Below are 22182 nucleotides of genomic sequence, written 5' to 3'. Positions count from 1 at the left end.
AATTAATTAATTTATTTATTTATTTATTTATTTATTTATTTATTTATTTTTGGCTGTGTTGGGTCTTCATTGCTGTGTGCAGGCTTTCTCTAGTTGTGGCGAGCGGGAGGCTACTCTTCATTGCGGTGTGCAGACTTCTCATTGTGGTGGCTTCTCTTTGTTGTGGAGCACGGGCTCTAGGCGCACGGGCTTCAGTAGTTGTGGTGCATGGGCTCAGTAGTTGTAACTCACGGGCTTAGTTGCTCCACGGCATGTGGGATCTTCCCGGACCAGGGCTTGAACCCGTGTCCCCCATATTGGCAGGCAGATTCTTAACCACTGCGCCACCAGGGAAGTCCCCACTATGCTATGTTGATGTTTGAAAATTTTCCCTTTATATGTAATTTTTGTGATTGAAAATGCATGTAACCTATAAAAACTCTGATATCTTATAGGATTTTTTAATCCACTTGAGTAACATTAGGTAAGATGGAAATGCATCCATCAGATTTAACCAAAATCTTTGCATAATGAGTGATGAGACTGAAAAATAAGTATGATTTAGCAACCCAGCTAATGAAGCAGTTCTTCCATTTAAATACCCGTATCTTTGTGAATTCTTTTCAGAGAGCCTTTAAATAAACTGAACGTAAAAGCAGACATCTGTGTTGCTGTTTCACAAAATGTTGACCCAAGATTTGAAGAATAATGAGGCATATTCAATTTTTGTTCTCCCTAAAAGGCTTTGTTAACAATAACATGCTAGAGAAAAGTATATTTTGTATTATTAGTAATACATTTTGAAATTATTTAAAATATGATTTACTTCATCTTTATCTCATCTATTGAAAATTTTCTATTTCAGTATGTTTTATTGTATTCATAATATATTAACAGTAATACATGCATGTCATTTATAAAGATATTGGGGGTGTGCTCAAAATTCTTTCCGATAGGAGGCTCAGTCAGAAAAGTTTGGAGACTACTGGTCTGGTGTCTAAGGCTGTGTCTTAGAGAGCAGGCTTAGAAGGAAACCACAGTGGAGTCTTGGACTGCCAGGAAGCAGAACAGGGCATTGGGCTGGGGACTGCTGCAAAGGAAGCTGTGGGAGAGGAAGTAAAGGGAAGATAGGAGAAGGTAACACAGATAAACTGCACACCTACTTGCCTAGAAATCAGCCCAGTGAAAAATGTATTTGTATTGTATTAAGTAATCTAATGAGAGATAAAGTTTGCAAATTTACACAAAAATCACAAAATTCAAGATTAGCTTTTTTTTTTTAAACTACTATAGCTTGCAGTACTTCACATAGAGTAACCTAAGCAAAGTCATGTACCAGGGTCAGTAACCATACAGTCAGTCATACGAAAACTTGACGTTACTCATTTTATTACTTGGATAATTCTTCCCAGAGAAATAGCCAACAGCTTTCTTCGAAATTGTGGATTTCTTCTAAACCACAAGGCTGCAGTATCATTAATTCTGTTTGGAGAAGCTAAAGTGAGAATCCAGAATGTTATGTATGTGCAAAATCCAACTACCCTAAGCTCTTTCGGAAAAGGTCTAAAATGTTCGTTTGAACTTATATTATCCACCCACCTCTATTATTGTGCCCAATCATGTTTTTCAAACAATTGTTCTGTTTTTCAGTTAAAATGTTACTTTAAAATGCCAGAAAATATGTTCCTTGGAATCAGGATTGCCCTTTTCTTACCAGCATTTTTCAAAGGTTTGAACTTCAAAGAAACCTGGTTGTTTGGCCTTTAATATGCCTGCTCTGTTATTCAGCCCTGGAAAAATATATATTCGAGTATCGTAATCAAGCACTATTGATTGTGTCATTTATTTATGCATAATATTTTGTGAAATGTTCCATTTGTAGCCATACAGAAATATAGGATATTAGATTTAAATGGTATAATACTTTGCTGATAGACCTCCTTTTGGAAGAATTCGAATACATTAAAAAATAGATGGTTATCATCTGGCTCTAGTTTTAACTGTAATAAAAGTTATGCAATTTCCAATGGTAAATCCCTTTCAAGTCTTCCCCATCTCTTGTACTCCTTTTACTTGCCGTGTTCAGGTACATGCATCTCTGCCATGGCCATCCATTGGGCATTACCCCAACTGGAGCATTTCACAAGCATGCTTTCAAATGTTCTCCTTTTTCATTCAACAGCTATCACTAGCTGCTTAATGTGACTTCTGCCCTCAGACAATACTGCTGATTCTATTTTTCTAGACTTGCTCTTTACTTTTCACTTCTGAGTCTTTAATGCTGTCTGCAGTTAAACTCTTTTTACAGTGAACAACAATTGACATTTTCTTAGCGATCTTTTTTTCTGAGGAAAGCCCTACTGATACCATTAAATATTAAGTTGGCAGCTTGTATCCTTGGTGAATAGTCCTTTTGGTGTTCTAACAGCTCATCTAGCTTATCTGAAGGATGTTGGTTTTCTTTTTATATATTTATTTATTTATTTATTTATTTTTGGCTGTGTTGGGTCTTCGTTTCTGTACGAGGGCTTTCTCTAGTTGCGGCGAGCGGGGGCCACTCTTCATCACGGTGCGCGGGCCTCTCATTATCGCGGCCTCTCTTGTTGCGGAGCACAGGCTCCAGATGCGCAGGCTCAGTAGTTGTGGCTCACGGGCCCAGTTGCTCCGCGGCATGTGGGATCTTCCCAGACCAGGGCTCGAACCCGTGTCCCCTGCATTGGCAGACGGATTCTCAACACTGCGCCACCAGGGAAGCCCCCAAGGATGTTGTTTTGTCTTCCCTTTTTCCTGCTTCTCACTTTCTCTAGAGATTCCCTGGGGCACATTTTTACTGACATTGCCCTCTACACTCCTTTCTAGAGACCATTCAATTTTAAAAATCTAAATCTGGGACTTGAGAACTATTTTTGGTGGGTACTGTCTCCTCTCACCTTCAAACTAAAACGTCTGGACTTGTGTGATTATTATCATCTCTCCAGCGATATTACCAGTTTCTCCCTCCCCCCTGACCCCCACCCCCGCTGTAGCCAGATCCAACCCCTTTTCAACCAATAACTGCCCTACTCCTACAGGGCCAATACAGTTTCTGCTAATGAAGGGGCTTGTTCCATGTGCTTCCTCAAGATGTTCTAGTACTAGTTACAAGCTCCTTCCAGAGTTAGGACTAGGCTGAGACCAGGCAATTCAGTCTACATTAAACGGCATTCAGACCTTCCTCCATGAAGCGATAAATAGGAAAAACTAAAAGCAAAGGCACTTCTGAACTAATCCCAGTGGCAAGCGCAGCCTCTCAAATTTTCCACTGAATATCCCCCAAATGAGAGGTACTTGAGCAAAGCCACTAACATTCCCATCCCTAACCTGCCACCCAGGTAGCAGCATAAGTTCCCCACCACAAGCCCAGATTTTTTTTTTTTGTCTTCTCAAGTTTTGCCATTAAGTCATAGTATCATTGTTGATTTAATATAAAAATAATAGTTAAATTACTTGACACCAGGTAAAATTAAAGGATGGGCCTTGTTTACATTATGACTTAAAGAGAATTTATGAAATCTTAGAATTTATGAAGTTCTGAGGGGCGAGAAAACTCTTTCCTTCTGGAAAGAAATGACATTTTGTTCAACTGGTTAGTTAGAAACTATCTTTTTGTGGGTGAACAGAAACAGAAGGATAATCAGTAATTGTTATTGGAATGTTTGCCATGTAGGAAAAAATCTTGTTTTTACAGGTCATTATGTCTAACTCTTCAGAATTCTGGGAAAGATCTATGATTCCATGAACAAAAAGAATGAAACTCAGAAATGTGCAACCCTGGCATAATGCAGGAAGCAGTGAAGTATAACATAATACAAAAAATACAAAACGGACAAGAAAAGCAAAGTTTCCTTTGTTTTGTTTTGTTTTGTTTTGTTACAAGAGTTTTAGTACTCACTAGCTGTAGCCTTAAAATGGAACAGTCTGTTACTAGGTCGCTACCCATGAACAGTCACAAATTGTACACAATTAGTAACTCCCCATGCTGGGCTCTAGAATTAGGAGTCATTTTCAGCCAGTGTATTTTATTAACTCACTATGGTTTCTAATAGATTAGTCAGTCCTCTTGCATTAATGATGATTACAACAGTGTTTTGCTAATGACTCCATCATGGTCTCAAAGATTTTTATTGCAGGAGGTCAAATTGATTTAAATAGAGTCACTGTTCTAAACAGCCATGCTAGAAATGTCATAGGGAGAGGCCAGCTGGGCTGCTCAGGCTGGCCTCAGGATGACATTGCCTCAGTCAAGTCACATTTTCCAGGGCTCATTCCTTGGTTTTACAAGTCCAGAAACTTTATTTTGTCAAGGTGTCCAGAGTTGATCATACTCAAGGGATGAAGCGTGTGCTAACCGAATCCACAAAGGGGCAGTGCATAAACTAGAATACCAATTTGTTTATTTGTAATGACAAGGTTAACTATCAAAGGGCCTAGAAATCTAGGATACGTGACTACCTTCTTTTCCCTTTAGGAAAGTCTACATGGGAAGCCCTTTATTACCTTTTCAGTTCAACAAACATTTATTAAGCACCTAAGGTACAGGTCATTTTGATCCCAAAGATGTTTTGCATATATAAACACTTTAATTAGAGTTATGGCAGCATTAAATTATTATAAAGACATTATTTTCCAGAACAAACTGCATTAAGTCAATTCATGCCTTGATCAATTTTCTCAAGTTTTCTCTTCTGATTGGCAGGTTCAGTCTTTTAGAAGAGGCTAATATCTGTCTGCATGATGGAATTAGCAACAAAGTTTATCCAATAGCCACATTCACAAATCCACCTTCTAAATATGGTTCTTAACAAAGACTTCAAAGGAATCTGATAACCTGCTGAACAGGTATGCAAACAACTGTGTATAATGCACATGTGTGTTTTACTACTACATTCTCATAGCAAGGAGTGACCTAAAAACTTGGAGCCTTCCAGAGCCAACCTGGCATCTAGGCCACCAATACCACCCACTACTCAATATCAGGGCATTTCTAGGGCAAATTCCTCTTGAAAACTTTATAGCCAGTTTAACCTAACATGCTCCATTCCCCGATATCCTTATTACAGGCCCAACTATACCTTATCCTGATCATCTAGGTTTGCCCGTGCTTTCCTTTCTGCCAAAACTTTCCAGTTTACCTTCTGGAATTCCAATCAGAGTAGAAAGGGAGAACCAGACCATTACTCCTCCATCCTCCTGAAGAACTTCTGTTCTCTGAGACCCAAGAGAAACTATACTCCCCTCTCTCTCTCCTGTTGCTGTCATTTAGCAAACTTCCAGTCAACCCCCCTACCTCACCCCCTTACACGTAGACTGTTCACTGTTCGTCTCTCCACCCCAGGAAGTCCATGGTCCTCCATGATGTCAGTGTCCACATGAATTATCTTTTCAACATCTTAGCCTCTTCACCTTCAGTGACCTTCACTTCTACTCCACTTCAACCCACCTTTCCCGTGGTCAGATCCTAGGTGTTATCACTACCTGCAACTGCTTCACATCTAAACAATGCATTCCAATATTCTACAGCCTGGACATACAACATTCTGTGATTCTTTTTCCATCACTCAGTTGCTCCCTGCTCATGCTCGCATAGAACCTCCAAACTGTTGACGCTTCCACTTTCTCCCTCCCTGCCAGCCCTCTTCTCTCTTCATTTCTTTCCCTATCCATTTGAGGTCTCGTGGTACATCTCCTGTCTTTATCCTCACATGCCTTGTTCTATTCTCCTTCAGTCCGAAACCCCAACAACCCTGGATCAATCCAGGTGTCTGATTTTTCTGTGCATATCTGGGTTGCTACATTTTACTGTAGAAAACCACAAAACTCTGCACATTAATGGTGCTACAAATTCATGGTCTCCATCTTCAATCAGGCATTCGGTACTGCCTGGCAAACCTAGTTAATGCTCTTGTTTTCCAAAGTGGTCCAAGCCTTCTCACTGTCTGCTATCTCTGACTTTGGCATCTTCTCCTTCCTTCACCTCCCTTATGTTTTCTGTCACAGAGGAAAAGGAAGCATCAGATGGGGAACTCTCCTCCACTTCCCACTGCTAAGCTGACAAATTGATATGCAGCCACATACATCCTTTTCTTTTTCCTTCAGTCACAGTGCAATAAATATCCTTCATCATATTCAAGGCTAGCCCCTCTGGTGGTGCTATGTGTGCTTCCCCTTTTGACAGTGGAGAGACTGCGTTCCATCTATTTCCCCTTTCTTCTGTGCCTTCAACATTTACCTCTCTACTGTTTTTTACTATCAGTGTTTAAACACATCCAAGTCTCCAGCTACTATTCTTTCTTCCCCCTCTGGCTGGAAGGAACTTTTTAAAAGTTTTGAGTTCTGAGTTATTTAGTTCTTTCACTTGTCAGAACTTGTATGCTTGTCTATAATACATTTTCTAGTGTTTTAGACAGACTTGTCTTAAGTGCTGCAAACTTGCTCACCTGGAAAATTATTATGACTCTTAGAACATATAAGTTCTTATTGTTGAATGTTGTTTTCTTCTTTAAACTTTTAAATTATGAAATACAAAAAAAGCACAAAACATAAATGTATAGTTTAATGAATAATTATAAGACAAACACTCATTGACCCACCATGCTGATCAAGGAAATACACCCAACCCATGGGTCCCTTCTGGATCATTACCTTCTCACCCCTCTGTAGGTGACCACCTTCCTGAATTTTATGGTAATAATTTCCAAGCTTTTCTTTATGAGTTTAACTCTTTCTTTGCCTGTCAAGGCCTGCTCTTCTCTCTTCTCCACCCTGCTCTGTATACCAGGAAGCAAACGTGTATGAACTGTATCAACAGGCTTCTTTTCCTTTCTGGCTTTCAGTTACATTTAGTCAATGGGGAGGTCAGAGGGAGAAGAATGAGACAGGATATTTCCCTCCTCTGGCTGCTCTGCTACGGCATCTCTCCAAGGGCTAACTAGGCTGGTTTTATTCATCGGGGTTAGCCAGAGAAATAGAAAAAATAGGATGTGTGTGTGTGTGTGTGTGTGTATATATATAAAAAACACTTTTATATATATATATATATATATATATATATATATATATATATGAGAGAGAGAGAGATTTATTTTAAGGAATTGGATCATGTAATTGTGGATGCTTGGTAAATCCAAAATCTGCAAGTTAGGCCAGCAGGCTGGAGACCTGAGGAAGAGTACAGATCAAGTCTAAAGGCAGTCTGCCAGCAGACTTCCTTCTTAATTGGGGAAGTCAGTCTTTGTTCTATTAAGGCCTTCAACTCATTGGATGAGGCCCACCAATATTATGGAGGGTAATCTGTTTCACTTGAAACCCACTGATTTAAGTGTTAATTTCATATTTAGAAAAAAAAAATCTTAACAGAAATCCAGAAAGAGTTTAAGCAAATATCTGGGCACCGTGGCCCAACCAAGTTGACAAATAAAATTAACCATCACACCAACCAAAGGCCACAGTTCCTGTGAGGCTTACCTCTTCATGCAACTCTCTCCTTCTGGGTTCCCTCTGCTTACCCCTTCATGCCTAGGGATCGTTATGGCTCCTGCTGTTATGAGCCCTAGGACACTGCACTGTTTCCTATAGCTTCTCTTAAACCCTTCCCACACCTTTTATTAAACAATCCTCAATTACCTGGCTTGAGTATACCAAAACACTACCCAAGTGTGAAATCTTAGAGAATGTAGTTGCCTGCTTTTGAACTTAATATAAGTAGAGTCATGGTGTATGTATTCTGTTGTGTCATGCTTCCCTTGTCAGTGTTATTTACAGAAGTTTCATCCATACTGTTATATGTAACAACAGGTCATTCATTTTCATTGCTGTATATAATTCTGGTACATGAAGGTACCATGGCTCATATGTCGATTCTAGTATTGATGAATATGTGTGTTGATTCCAGTTTCTGGCTATCATAAATAATACTTATGAACATTTTTGTACATGCACATATGTACACTATTTTTTATACAGCATATACATAGGACTGAGATTACTACATTATAAAATATGCATACATTTAACTTTATGAGATAATGCCAGACAATTTTCCAAAGTGGTAGCTCCAATTTACACTGTACTACATAAGTGAGTCTGTTACTCTATTTATTCACCAAAGTAACCATCTTGTTATTTTCAGACCTTTGAATTTTTGCCAGTTCTAGTGGGAAGTCATTGTGATTTTAACTGGCATTTCCCTGACGAATAATAAGGTTGATTTTATTGGCCATTTGGATTTATTCTTTTATGAGATATCTGTTGAAGTCTTTTGTCCATTTTTACATTGGATGGTCATTTCCCCTTGATCTGAATTTCTGTATTCTAGATTATAGTCCTTTGTTGGCTATATCTGTTATAAATGTGTCTTCTCATTCTTATATCTTCTCACTTTCTTCATTTTTCTGAAGTTCTTCAACTTAATGAAGTCAATTTTATCAGTATTTCCTTTTTAGTTAGGACTTTTTCTGTCTTTTTTAAGAAACTTCTCCCTAACCTGAGATCATAATTTTCTTTTCTGTATTATTTCAAAAGTTTTATATTTCACCTTTCACAGGTAGGTCTTTAATCTACCTTGGAAATGACTTTTGTATATGATGCAAAGTGGATGTACAATTTTCTTTTCCTCCATATGAATATCCAATTGTTCAAACATCATGTATTGAAAGAGTATCCTTTCCCTATTGCTCTGCAGTGCCACATATTTCCTATGTAGAGTCTATAAATGCATGGGTCTGTGCTTTACATTGGTCTTTTGGCTATCCTGCCAATACCATGCTGCCTTGATTATCATAGTGTTAGGATAGCTCTTCCATCCAATTCTACTTTTTCAAGTATCCCTTGCTGTTTTGACCTTTTGCAATTCTATCTAATCTTTAGAATCAGATTGTCAAGTTCCATGAAAAAAATCAGTTGAGATTTTAATTGGGATTGCATTAAGTCTGTAAGTCAATTTGAGATTTAATCTTCCAATTTATGACAATAGTATATCTATCCATTTATGTAGGTCTTCTTTAACGTTTTTCAATTAGTTTTATAATTTTCTCCATGGAGGTATTACATGACTCTTTAAAGTTTATTCCTAGATACTTGATATCTTATACATTATTATAAAGGGAAACTTTTCCCAGTTTCATCTTTTACCTGTTTGTTGTTGGTATATAAAAATACAGTTGATTTTTTTATATTGATTTTTGCCTTCAGGAACTTTTGCTAAATCCCATTATTAATTCTAATAATTAAGCCAAACTTATTCAAAGAGTTGTTTACATATAAGTCTCTCTTGCTCATACGCTACTCATTTCTCAACTCACTAGTCTAGTTTTCATCCCCACCATTCCAGTCAAACTGCTGTTTCCAAGGTCGCCAATGGCCTCCATATTGCCCAATCCAGAAGACTCTCCTCAGGTTTCTCAAGACCTTGCAGATGTTTTCCGCCTTCTTGAAATGCCATCTTTTTTCCTTCTATTACGAAGCACTCTCCTTGTTTTTTCCTACCTCTCTGTGGTCACTCTCAGGGTTACCTTGTTCTGCCAATCTTTTACATACTGGCATTTCTTAGGGTTCTGTCCTAGACTTTCTTTCTTCTCATGCTATACACTTTTCCTCCTGGAGCCCTTTCATCTGTTCTCATGGCTTCTACAATTGTCTATACATTGATGATTCTCAAGTTTCAAACTCTCAGACCCCATATTTCTCTCCTGAGCATCAGAACTGTATATACAATTGGCAAGGCATCTACACTTGGTAGTTCCTCAGGAAACTTACTCATAAAAGGAAAGTTTGATAACTTTAACCACTTAAAAATAGATTTATGTAAACTCAGCATGTATAAAACATAATTTACCTAAGACAAATAGAAAATAAAAATAAAATAGAAACATAAGAAATTGGAAAAAGGAATAAAATCATTTTCAGACGTTATGATTGTATGCCTGGAAATCCCAAGAGAATCAATAGGAAAATCATTAAAACAATAAGAAAATCAAGTAAGTTGGTTGGGAACAAATGAATGCATATAATCCATATATATGTAAACAACATCTAGTTAGAAAATGTAAGAAAATATTCCACTTATAATAGCAACAAATAGGCTAAAATGTTTTGGAATGCAATTAACAAGAACTGTGTGAGATCCATATGAAGAAAACTAAACATTAGTAGGAAAAACAATAAAAGAACTGAACCAATGAAAAGGCATTCCCTATTCCTCTAGTTACTATTTCTAGGATAACAAAATTATCCTGAAAATAGTGGCTTAAAACAGCCATCTAATGCTCACCAATTCTGTGGATCAGAGATTCAGACAGGACACAGTAGGAATGGTTTGTCTCTGCTCCATGATGTCTGGGGCCTCAGGTGGGTGGACTGTAATGGCTTGCAGTGATGCATCTGCTTTGAGTGGTCCAATGACTTGGAGCTGGAATCATCTGGAGGCATCTTCACTTACATGTCTGGCAGTTGATGCTTGTAGTGACTGGGACTTCAGCTGGGGGACAACAGGATGACCTACACATGCCCTTCCCTTGTGGCTTCCTCACAACCTAGAGACCTTACGATAGTTGGATTTCTTACATGGTGGTTCAGGAATACAGAAGTGAGTATCTCACTGAACAAGGAGGAAACTGCATCACCTTTCATAACCTAGTCTTAGAATCCACACAGTGTCACTTCAGCTGTATTACGTTGCTTACCAATGTGCGACAAGTCTGCTCAGATTAAAGGGAAGAGGACATAGACCCCCATCTCTTGATGAGGGGAATGCTAAGGCCACATTGCAGTAGAGCATGTGGGTTGGGAGATATTGTTAGAGCATCTTTAGAAAATGTAATCTAGCACACACCACACACGTTCCTGGATAGAACAATTTAACATCATGTGAATGTCAAGTCTTTATCAGTTAATGTGTAAACTTAATGTATAATGTCCCCACCCCACCCCAACTTACGTGTAATTGGTGTCCAGTATTTTAGCTTGTGTTTTTTAACTGCTAAACTTAGTCCTTGTTATTATTATTTTAAAGGTTAATGTTTGTTTAGTTTTATCCATGTGTTAATAGATCTTTTATTAATATTCCTTCTCACATCCATCTTTCCTTCAGAATTTTCTTCTTTTAAAATTCTTCAGCTAAGCTATCATTCAAAAAGAAAATGAACAGGCCCTCTCTGTGGTAAATCCTTCTGATTTTTGTCTGAAAAAAAGTAATTTCACTGTTATTGTTGAATGGTAATTTAGCTGACTACAAAATTCCAATATTCATTAATGTTTGTTTCTGATATTAATTATTTTTATTAAAAAATGCTTTTGTGTCAAAACACCCTCAGTTCAAAAACAGTAGGGTCAACACAGCAAGAACAAACCCTCTATTGCCCCATTATATTATACAAGTAACTTGATGAGGCTTGTTCTTATTAGCAAGGAGCTTGTTATCTCTTTAATATAAAGCAGAAGTATTAAGCAAAAAAAGAATAAAGATATACTTTACATACAAATTTTATATGATGTATATTTTAAAATATAATATATATATCAAACAAAATAAATATTGTTTAAAGTTTGGATGATGTACTCAGAGTTTCTGTTTAGATAAGATTGAGAAGGGGAGAAATTGCCCTCTTTTCTAGTTACTGAAAGAAATGTTAGAATTTAAGAATTTATGTAAATGATTAAAGGAGTGAGCAGGGAAGGAAACAATCTAATTTACCTTTCGGATGTCAAGCAGAGGATCTGCCTGAGATCTACCTGAGACTGAACTGTTGTGCAGTTCCTCTAGAAAGTAACTGAGTCCTCTCTTGATACCGATAGACTTCCTAGTCTCAAGGAATCAAATGAGTCATCAAAGGATTTGTTACTGGGACTTCCCTGGTGGCCCAGTGGCTAAGAATCCACCTGCCAATGCAGGGGACACAGATTCGACCCCTGGTCCGGGAAGATCCCACACGCCGCGGAGCAACGAAGCCCGTGTGCCACAACTACTGAGCCTGCGCTCTAGAGCCCGCAAGCCACAACTACTGAGCCCGTGTGCCACAACTACTGAAGCCCATGCGCCTAGAACCCGTGCTCTGCAACAAGAGAAGCCACTGCAATGAGAAACCCATGCACTGCAAGGAAGAGCAGCCCCTGCTCGCCGCAACTAGACAAAGTCCGCGCGCAGCAACAAAGACCCAACGCAGCCAATAAATAAATAAATAAATTTATAAAAATAAAATAAAATAAAACAAGGTCTGGGGAATGTTTTTTTTTTTTCATTGAGGGTGGGAAGAGGTCAAATTGCTGTGCTTTGGGAATCAGTGACCCCCCACCCCAAACACTGTAGGAAACGTTTTGTCTTTCATCCCTTTCTCACTCCGTGCCTCCCTTACTTTCCTTACAGAAATACAAAAGTAAGGAGATAGATGACTCCCTCTGGAATATCAAAAAGGAAAATCTGGGGAAGTTTCTGAGTAATAGAAACCTTGGATTATTTATGTTTGAATAGAAACCATGGACAAACACTAGAAATATAGTACCCTTGAGATAGGTTTTGACTAACTCTTGTGTTGTTTGAGATTTCAGTTAATATTCGTGTGCTTCCTGACAGTTATTAGCTATAAAAAATCATTTAAAATGAAAAGGCTTCTAGATAAATAAAAAACAAATGAAAAGGCTTCCTACATGACATAAAAAATTGGGTAGCTATTAGAGTATAGTGAAATTCAATCTAGTCTATAGTCATTCAAATAAATGTATAGTGTTAGATTTAAAGCAGATTCTCCACAAATACTCAGTTAATTTTCTTTTTACAAAATTGTATTAGGGCAATGTAATACTTCATAAACATTATTACCAGCTGACATTTATTGGACTTTTAAAGAAAATTTTAATCACTAGCTCTGTACATAATTGTAAAACTGAAAAAGTTGAGAATCAGAAAACTTTTCATTGTGACTAAATCATTAAGTGAAAAAATTACTAACTCTTATCAACTGTTCCATATTAATCTGTTTTGATTCCCCAAAGCCATTTGTCATTTCCTTAGACTAGCAGCTTCTACAGCCATGTATCTGTCACATGTCCCAAGATAGTCTAACACCCAAAACAAATAGATGGAACAGACGATTTAGGCACAAAAACAAAAACCCAAAAGGGGGTCAATCAGAGAACTATCATTATACGTTTTATAATATGCAAGCATGAAAAATATTGCATTCAAGGGTTTCAAATGAAAAATAAAGAGAAACTTAGAGAATAATGAAAGCTATTTCCGAGATTAAAACCATCAGATCTCTGCCAACTCTTTCTCTTACACTAAAGTAAGTTTTCATGAGACTGTGTATCTCTGTGTGTGTTTCTGTGTGATGTGGTGTGGTGTGTGTCTACTGTGTAGGAGACTGTCTTATATCCATGTATTTATATCTCTGAGTGCATGTCTGTATGTCAGTGTTGGTGTATCTGTTGTGTCTTGGGGGCAGGATCCAGGAAGCAGGATTTATAGCGGTATAAAAGAAAGAAAGGAATCCATTTCTACTGGAATCCATCTTCCATTGGATAAGAAAATAGAGGTATATATTTACTACCAAACTCCCCGCCCCCCAGACATTAGGTGAAATAACTGAATAATTTTATGCCTATAAGTTTTATACTTTTTAATAAAAATTTATTACAAAAGAAATGCATGTTCATTATTTTGTTTCAAATAAACACCCATTGATAACCACTATATATATGTCCTTCCAGATTTTTTATGTATATATACATTTTTGCAAGGTGGAATTATCCTAAATAAACCATTTTTTAGCAATATTGCATGAAGTCAATAAATACTTACTCATTCTATCCCCAACACATACCACAATGTAAGGTATATGGAAGGCATTCAGAAAATAGCTGTTAAGTAAATGGAGGACTCCTTTGTGATTGTCTTTGCCAATATTTTTTCTTTTGGCACGTTTATGTATTTATTTATGAATTCGATATGAATTGAAGATTTAACCCTTTGTTATATATGTTACAAATGCTGTTTTCCCCTATTTATACTTAATTTTAATTTTCTCTTTCCAAAAAGTAGAAAATAACATTCAGTTTAATTGAATAAAAAAGTCATCTGATTTAATACAACTGGTGCTTTATTGAGACTTTTAAGTAAATAAATAAATGCAATATACAGGAGCAAAATGCTGAATGCTCCCTAACAGAAATTCTGTTGTTTATGTAAGTAAAGATATGGGAATGATTTATAGATGTTAGCATAGAATATGCCTGAAAGCAGTAAATGTTTGCGTCAGACAGACTTGGTCCTTATCTCATTTCTGCCCCTCAGCAACTGTGTGGTAGGGGAAAATCACTTAAGGCCTCTGAGCATCTGTAAATTGGGAATATTCAGGCCTCCCTCCCTGAGTTAGTAGCATTCCTCCCTTGATGGGTATTTCCAAAATGGATACTTATTCTTTTTCTTTTTTTTTTAATTAATTAATTTATTTATTTATGGCTGTGTTGGGTCTTCGTTTCGGTGCGAGGGCTTTCTCTAGTTGTGGCAAGCGGGGGCCACTCTTCATCGCGGTGCGCGGCCCTCTCACTATCGCGGCCTCTCTTGTTGCGGAGCACAGGCTCCAGACGCGCAGGCTCAGTAGCTGCGGCTCACGGGCCCAGTTGCTCCGCGGCATGTGGGATCCTCCCAGACCAGGGCTCGAACCCGTGTCCCCTGCATTGGCAGGCAGACTCTCAACAACTGCGCCACCAGGGAAGCCCAAAATGGATACTTATTCTTAAATATGAGAGTAAACTAGATCTACAGCCCAAATTGGGTTCAGGTTCTCTGCCAAAAATTTATATGTGCAGTAAAAAAGTAAAACTTTACACTTACTGGAGAGAAGTTTTTTTTTTTTTTCTCTACCAACTCTGTTGACTAAAAGCAAACACTTTGTGTTCGTAAGTTTTCCCTTGAGAGAATCTTGGTACCATGAAATTGGAACTACTAGTACAGTTTTAAATGGAACAAGCTACTGAACAATTCTTTAAGAATTTAAATTACTCCATTAACTTTAGTTCAGTAAAAGTAACATCATGAAGTGCTTTAGTTCACTGTTTTTTTCCTAGAACATTACCGAATTAGAAATCTAACTTGACTATTGCTGTGTTTTGCCATCAATACGTAAAACATAGGAAGTCTGTCATGCTTTCTAATGCGACCACTGTACAAAGTCTATATCTCACGGCAATTTTTACAAAGTGGTGTTTACTCAGCCTACAAATATTTACTTTAACCCTGAGCTTCCTTACATGGATCTTCTACTAACACTTTTGTCTAAGCACAAAATCTTTTACTATTTTTGTGAAATCAATTACAGATCTTTTTGGGAGGGATAAAGGGGATCCAGTTTACAAATATTAATTTTCTTGGTAGTTGGTCTAATACTATTGTCTTCCTAAACAGAGGAAGCTTCCCACTTGTCGGGCCCAGGTCAGAGTATCACAAATTTTGATGATGTTTTAGTTAAATTATTATTTAAAATAAGCAGGTAACAAATATTTTTATTAAAAAATATGTTTTTAGAACAATTATTAGTTTATTCTCCCATTACCTAATATATACAAGTCCTTCTGAGGCAGCAGCCACATGTGGAAGCTATGTTAAAATCTTTCAAGCTAATAGGGTCTCATTTACAATAAGACAATGATGAACTGCCCCACTGGTCACCTGTCTGATAAGGTATGAGACTGACCCTGACTCAAAAGAATTAATGCAGTAATCACAGGTTTCTGCTTTACGTCATGAGACCAAGTGATCTTAGAATTTTAAAATTGTAGAACTGCAGGGTTATAAAGGACTTCAGAAATCATAACTCGCATTTTACTGATAAAGAACTTGGGGAACAGTGAGTGACTGGCCAAAGGTCTCAGAAGAATCTAGCTCAATATATTCAACAGTGTAAAACATTTACAAGTTCCTTGCTAATTAAATGTTTTAAAAATCTTTATGATCTTTGCTATCCTTGGCTGTTTGAACATTAGGGAATATCAGTAAACTACCAAAAAATGCTTTAAAAAAATTCCTGTGGTGTGGATTCTTCAAGTTACATAAGTAACTGGAATGAGGAAAAAGAAAAAAATTTTAACAATTGATGAAATACGACATGAATCCATACATGGTGTGATAACATGGCATAGAATTATACACATATAGACACACAAATGAGTGCATGTAAACCTGGTGAGATCTGAATAAAGTCAGTGGGTTATACTGACTCCACTTTACTGGTTTTCATATTGTACTATAGCTATGTAAGATGTAGTCATTAGGGGAAACTGGGTGAAGGGCAAATGGAACCTTTCTACTATTTTTTCAAATTCCTGTGAATCGATGATTATTCCAAGATAAAGAGTTTAAAAAATATGAACAGCTACTATAAAACTCCTTTTTTTTTTGGTCATAATTAAATATTTATAAACTGTAGATGGTTAAAATTTAATATAAAAATAATTACAACATGTGATCCTGATTATTTCTCACCCATATGCCATTTCTTGTGTCTCCTTAACTGTGAATATACCCAGAAATTATCTCCTCTTGACACACTCCATTAGAAAATTGATTAATACTCATGGTTTCGGGGAACAGCTCTATGATGAAGGCCCCCAAGTCTGTCTGTCTGGTCCAGATGTCTCATTTAAACTCCAACTCTTTACCAGGTTGTTCTCACTAGAGCCTAGCATGGTGTCTGAATCTAAGTAGCCTCTCAAGACAGATGAATAAATAAATAAATGACTTTCCACGTATCTATAGGATATTTGCACTTGGAAGTCCCACTGTCACCTAAATTTGAAATGTAACAAAACAAATATTTTCTTCCCACCACTCTTACTCACCCAATTATGCTCATTCTGCCATGGCTCTATTTCTTCCATTTCTATTATTCTCCCATCTAACCAAGCTTTAAAAATTTAAGCTGCTTTTGACTCTTCCTTCTCCTTTATTTACCATATTATATCTAAGCAGGTACTTCTTACGTTCATTTTCCTCTCAAATATTCCTTATATTTGTCTATTCACCTCTTTTTCATCCCTATGTTTACCGCTCTAGCCTCATTTTATTATTCAATGTTCCTAATTTTTCTCCCGGATCCTAATCTTGACTCACTTTCAATCTAGCTCACATGCTAATAGCTGGTAAATTTTTCTAAACTAATATTTTTGGTCACTACACTGACTAAGATCATGATGATCGATTCACTTTGTTATAAAGCAGAAACTAACACCATTGTAAAGCAATTATACTCTAATAAAGATGTTTAAAAAAAAATTTAGTGATAAAAGACTCTGGCTTCTGTGTTGCTTGCTCTGGTGGAAGCCAGCTGCCACATTGTGAGCTACCCTATGGAGAGGCCCACATGGCAAGGAACTGAGGGCCACCTTTGACCAACAGAGAGCAAAGAACTGAGGATCTCAATCCAACAGCCCATCAGGAACTGAAGTCTGCCACAAGAAGTGAGCTTGGAAGGAGACCCTTTCTCACTCAAGCTTTGAGTTGAAGCAGCCTAAGCTAACATCTTTATGTAATTGCATGAGGGCTGTGAGCCAGGGGACCCAGAGATGCCACCCCTAGATTCCTCACCCATAGACACTGTGATACTAAATGTTGTTGTTTAAAGCCACAAAGTTTGGGGGTAACTTGTTACACAGTAGTAGATCACTATACACATAGCCAAAAAGGGGGGAATTTTTTTGGCTCACTTAACTGAAAAGTCCAGGAGTAGAGTTTGTTTCAGGTCTGGCTGGATCCAAATGCTCAAAGGTCAACAGGAGATAGGGATTGACATATATACACTAATATGTATAAAATAGATAACTAATAAGAACCTGCTGTATAGCACAGGGAACTCTACTTCACTTTGCTGTACAGTAGAAACTAACACAACATTGTAAGACAACTATACTCCAATTTTAAAAAAAAAGATCATAATCGTTGCTACCACTTATTGAGCGCTCACTATGTACCAGGCGCTGTGTAATGGCACCTATATTACCTCCTTCACTCTTCACCACAACCCTGTGAGGTAGGCATTACTTATTTTCATTTTAGAGATGAAGAAACAGAGTTCAAGAGATTAACAATGTCACATTTTTTAAGTAGCAGAGCTAGGATGTGAACTCTGGGTAGCCTGGTTCCAATCACTCTGAAAACACCATTCTCCTAAACATAAATACATCTTGGCCATTCATTGAAACATGGCCAGCAGAACCTCAGCCTGCAAAAATAAGTGCTCAATAAATAGTTATTGTAACCACTTCGTTACAGGAGGTGAACTTATTAGGGTGCAAGCTGAAAGCAACTCTCTTTTTGTCCACTGTCCTTCAAACTTGCACTGTCAATTTGTGCAGCTCACTGTGCTCCACCTCTACTTCCTTGAATTCTCAGGTAGATTTTTTTTTTAAATTATTTATTTATTTATTATTTATTTATTTATTTTTGGCTGTGTTGGGTCTTCGTTTCTGTGCGAGGGCTTTCTCCAGTTGCGGCGAGCGGGGGCCACTCTTCATCGCGGTGCGTGGTCCTCTCACTATCGCGGCCTCTCCCGTTGCGGAGCACAGGCTCCAGATGCGCAGGCTCAGCAATTGTGGCTCACGGGCCTAGTCGCTCCGCGGCATGTGGGATCTTCCCAGACCAGGGCTCGAACCCGTGTCCCCTGCATTGGCAGGCGGATTCTTAACCACTGTGCCACCAGGGAAGCCCTCAGGTAGATTTTTAGTTTTGTGTTTGCTCTCAGGTAATAGTAGTCTCTTTTTAGTAATTAGAGTCCAGTCCAGGATAAGAATCCAAACTCTAATCTCATTCCGTTTAAAACTTCTTCCCTTCCATACCTGTTTTGTGCCAGGCTTGGAAGTCTACAGTGGAGAAAGGAGGCAGCTGTGGTAAGCTGCTCTTCCTCTTCTCAGTACCCCTTTTCTCTCATCGGTTGCTGTTTTTGGCCCTTTCAAAGATGCAAGAGGGAAGGAGAAAAGATAAGATGGGGAAAAGCTCTTATTTAACTGTATGGTTTTGACTAGCATTGGTGCCCTCAGGAGTGGGAAATAGAATAGTCAAAGGTGATTCTGTGTCTGATGGAAGCCTGCTGGGACCCTCCCGCTGCATTTCCCGGTAGCTAACAATCCTGAGAAGCCCTTGGACTTCCGATAGTCCTCCTCTCACACTGCCCCTTCAGGTGGGGTCTATTTTATGAGGCTCTCAGGCTGTTTCCCTTCACAGGTGCCTATATCAAGTCCACAGCTTGCTCCCCAATTAGCCTTCTTTCCCTTCGTTCTTGAACATAACATGCCCATCTCATTCCAGTCCCACTGTTTTTGCTTATTTTCCTCTCCCACCTTTCCTCCTCGCTGCCAGTCTTAAAGTAGCTCCCACCCAATGTCAATATACACCTTTTTCCTTGAAGCTTTTCTTGATTTACCTGCTCCTACAATGATTTTCCTAGTCAGAAGTTCTGAGTAGTCTAGTCTGTACCCCACCAAAAGTCAGTTTTACCTAAGATGAAGCAATAAAAATGATTAATTTCATTAAATATTTACCCTTGCGTATACATCATTTTAATATTTTGTGTGATTTAATAGGAAGTATGCATAAAGCTTTTCTGTGCATACTGAAATATATGATTACCCCAAGGAAAAGCAATAGTATACTTGCTGGAGTCGTGAGCTAAAGTTGCTCCTTTCTCACAGAAGATCATTTTCACTTGAAAGAATGACAGAAAAACTATGGTTATAGAGAGTTGAATGTTTGGCAAGGTATTTTCTCAAAAATGAAAGAAGCCTGTCATTTCGAGAAAAACAACTGACAGTGTTTGTTGCCGATGATAAGCTTGAGCTTTAAAGGAAAAATTATAATTTGGGAAGAACTTGCATCCGGCATCATGAGTTTGACAACTTGTGGTGTTTTTGTAGCTAATGTCTCCACATTCTTTGATCCAGCTCCCCTCAAGAGGTGGAGCTTAGCTTCCCTCCCGTTGAGTTTGGCCTGGACCATTTCTAGTGAACAGAACATGGCTGAAGTGATGAGCTATCATATTGACATTAGTCTATGAAATGACTGTGGCTTCTGTCTTGGGTTGGCTCTCTTATTCTCTTTCTCTCTCTCTCTCTCTCTGTGTGTGTGTGTGTCTCTCTCTCTCTTTTATCCCTGGGAAAGGGAAGCCAGCTGCCCTGTCATAACGAGACTCAAGCAGCCCATGGAGAGGCCCACATGGCAAGGAACTGAGGCTTGCAAGCAACCATGTGAATGAACTTGGAAGTAGATCTTCTGAAGCCTGCCAAGCAGCACGTTGAATGAGTTTGTAAGTAGATTGTCTCTCAGTTGCACTTTTAAATGACTGCAGCCCAGCCAACAGCTTGACTGCAACCTCTTGAAAGACTTGGAGCCAGAACTACCCAGCTATGCCTCTCCTAGATTCCTGACCCACAGAAACTGTGAGATAATAAAAGTTTGTTGTTTTAAGTTGCTAACTTGGGATAATTTGCTATGCAATAGTAGATAACTAATACAACAAGTCCCCCAAACTTAAAGGCTTTTCTGGTAAGCATGGTGGTGATATTAACAAAGTGTTTTTTTTTTTTTTTTAGAGGGAGGCAGGGAGGTTGTTGTATAATGAAACTAATGCAACGTATCAATGGAAGATTTGCATAACTCAGAGAACCAATATTACTCAAATGATCAATACATGATGTTACAAAGTCATGCATTAGTAAATGATTGATTCAAAGTGCAAGACAGACCAATAAATTTTAATGTAACAAGAGTATATGGTTTCTACATTGCAACTCACCTTTAAGAAATTATCACTTGCTGAATGCTGGTATAAGACTAAAGAAGAATATCCACAATTATCAGGAAAGACTATTAAAATACTCCCTCCACAAATACATGTCTGTGTAAGGCTGGGTTTTCTTCATGTATGTCAACCAAAACAATGTACTTCAACAGGTTAAATTCAGAAGCAGATATGAGAAATCAGATGTCTTCTATGAAACTAGACATTAGGGAGATTTGCAAACAATGAAAACAATACCACTCATCTCACTACATTTTTATTATTATGCATAGCTATAAACTCTTTTCCCCCAAACAATAGTATTTATAATAGCATTACAAGATACACAAATGCATATTGAAATATAGTAGCCTTTGTCACATGTATCTATACACTGGGTGTGATAACAAGACTAAAAAGTACTCAATATACTGTATATTAATCACATATCTGTGAATACTTCATTTTTGAAAATTTAATAATATTTATTCAATATATTAAGTGCTTAGATTGTCAGCATTCAATAATTGGTGATTTTATTATTATTTTGTTCGGTAGGTATTTTGAAAACTCTGAACAAAGAATAGTATCAGAGTTAGGGATTTGTGAAGTTTCTACCAAGAAATAATAATTTAAGCCAATGTTCAGATGTGATTGCCATGGAAAAGAGTTTAATGAAAAAAAGGATAAAGCAGGAGACTTTGGAGTGTGGAGAAAAAGGGAGAGGAAGAAGGGAGAGAAGACACAGAGAATATCCAGGTAAATAAAATAGGAAATTATCTTATGAAAAAAGGCTATCTTAAGAATTATGGGCGATCAATAGCATCAGCTACTATAAAGCTTGAAAAGGGTGAAGACTGAGAAAAGGCTTAGAGGTGGTGAGGAGACTTTAAAGAAAATCCCCCACAGGGCCAGAAGGCAAAGGATTAACCTAAAGAGGAAGTAAGAAAGCTGAGAAAGTAAAGGGAAGAGAAAACTTTGGCTGGTAACAAAAGAAAGTTGCAAGATCTAAGGAACAGGGAGATCGAAATATCTGTCTTCTTCCTGTTTGCTACTTTAAGCATTGAAGAATTTTAGCAACAGCCTGCTTTCTGTATACAAACCAAGAATGGCAAGTTTTGAAATGTATTCGTTTTTATATTTTTAAAACCATATGGTTTAATGAACTAAACTTTAGAGATTTCACTTTGACTGAGAATTGTTCTTTTTTTTTTTTTCTTGCCAATATTTTATAGGTACGTCCTGGTTTTCCCTGCACTGTGCCCTAATTTTTGGTTTTCATTCTGGGGAAATTACAGCTGCAAAAACATGTAGTGATTATCTGTGATAATGTATCAGAGTTGCTAAGGTCAGACACTCTCAACATTTTGAAGATCTCTATTTCAACTCCCTCACTTTACTGATT

General features: G+C 37.7%; 1 protein-coding gene across 4 annotated transcripts in view; it reads left to right on the top strand.

Annotated features, from left to right (window-relative positions):
• The window catches only part of SPATA9 (spermatogenesis associated 9), a 78021-nt gene that overhangs the window by 7288 nt on the left and 48551 nt on the right, over positions 1–22182 (top strand). For 3 of the 4 annotated variants that reach the window (XR_009700823.1, XR_009700822.1, XR_009700821.1), the window contains exon 2: positions 20159–20303. The gene's annotated coding sequence lies outside the window, so the exon portion shown is untranslated. The remainder of the gene's footprint in view (positions 1–20158; positions 20304–22182) is intronic. The other variant, XR_009700820.1, reaches the window with a different exon arrangement.

This window comes from Eubalaena glacialis, chromosome 4, assembly GCF_028564815.1.
Source record: "Eubalaena glacialis isolate mEubGla1 chromosome 4, mEubGla1.1.hap2.+ XY, whole genome shotgun sequence".
Taxonomy (NCBI): domain Eukaryota; kingdom Metazoa; phylum Chordata; class Mammalia; order Artiodactyla; family Balaenidae; genus Eubalaena; species Eubalaena glacialis.
Note: the sequence above shows the minus strand (reverse complement) of the source record. Positions and strands in the feature narration are given on the sequence as shown.